Source organism: Wasmannia auropunctata, unplaced genomic scaffold, assembly GCF_000956235.1.
Source record: "Wasmannia auropunctata unplaced genomic scaffold, wasmannia.A_1.0 LD336074.1, whole genome shotgun sequence".
NCBI lineage: Eukaryota > Metazoa > Arthropoda > Insecta > Hymenoptera > Formicidae > Wasmannia > Wasmannia auropunctata.
Window position 1 is genome coordinate 4,455,760 of NW_012026816.1, and position 652 is coordinate 4,456,411.

The following is a 652-nucleotide window of genomic DNA, read 5'->3' on the forward strand; positions in this document are numbered from 1 at the left end:
GCCCCTGATATGCTTCAGCTATTTCCTTGATAACAAAATGCGCATCGTAGCCGGACAAATTGTGAAAAACTACTGGAATGCAATGTGAATCTTGGTAATTTAAGTTGCAATTTGAATGTGCCGGACCTCTATATCGCCCAGTCAAATGACAGTGATCGCGTACCCGCGAGTCGTCAGGCGCAAACGGTTTCTCGCACACGTGACAGTGTGTAGCGTTGTGAAATCTTTCCCACTCGTTTCGCGTGAAATCTGTCATGGGTACATTAGTGGATATAATAGATTTTACTTTGTGTGCTAAACATCTTAATTCATCTGCGAACCACGCAACGCAATCCGTATCGCGGCGAAACTGATACGTCGATAACGCGTCATTATACGAGCAGTGTACGTAATAACCTATGCTAAATACTTGATGATGCTGATATTTGTAGCTCGGTGTTTCCGGATCTCTCTCCATTTTTGTCAGGATACATTCCAGGTCGGCATACACAACAAACGGGACACGTTCCTTCCTGCTGTAGTTGTTAAAACTTAGCCACTTGTCGTCTTCGCTTGGTAACATGATCGCGCATTCGTTCATCTCGCCGCAATCTATGGTATGGACCTCCAACTTTTCGCTCGAACTAAAATAGTGCAGGCATCTGAAAAAATC